The sequence below is a fragment of the Dinoponera quadriceps genome, unplaced genomic scaffold (genome assembly GCF_001313825.1).
Source record: "Dinoponera quadriceps isolate SergipeBrazil2010 unplaced genomic scaffold, ASM131382v1 scaffold3290, whole genome shotgun sequence".
Lineage (NCBI taxonomy): Eukaryota > Metazoa > Arthropoda > Insecta > Hymenoptera > Formicidae > Dinoponera > Dinoponera quadriceps.
Window position 1 is genome coordinate 216,348 of NW_014558496.1, and position 734 is coordinate 217,081.

Genomic DNA, 734 nt, shown 5'->3' on the forward strand with positions numbered 1-734 from the left:
TTTTTAGCCTTACACATATACGTGTAAGATTGAAAACCGAACAAGCAACTCTAATTATAACTTAGGTCGGGCTATGGACTGGTAGTCAGATCTTACATTTAAGACAATATAATTTTTTGAGTCTATAAATGGCTGTTTAAAATCATCCGTTTCTTTGCTCCACCTTGACTATGAAAATCGCCTATATAATGGCTATAATTATAATGGTTTTTCGACCTTATATATGTATGTAAGGCTAAAAATGGTACGATTCACGATCCGGGGAAATGGTGCATATATGACGCGGTGTGTGTGTACGATTGCGGCTTCTCACCCCGTTTTCCTTACGAAAACACTTCGCCGTGATTTTGGTCACGCGTCGACTTTTTATCATAAAGCTCTCGGCTATACAGGCATCACAGGGGTCAGCTGATCGCGCGACTCCCTTGGCAAAACAACACAGCGCGTTCTGAATTTTCGGAGGCGCCCGGAGACAAAGCCGAAGGGGGAGAAGCATCGTCTTCCGCCGTCCGTCTTCCTTCACGGCCTGATTTTACTTCGAGGTGTCCGCTTGAAAAATTGCTGCCGACAACGACGAAGGATCGCCTCGATGACGATTCCACCTGTGGCCGGCATAATATGTGCATCCCGTGTCGCGTTAAAAGCCACGATAAAAGGCCGGCGCGACGTAACGCACGTAGTCACCGGGAGATGAGAAGAGAAAGAGGAGGCGGTGGCTAGGGGGGAGGGAGGGG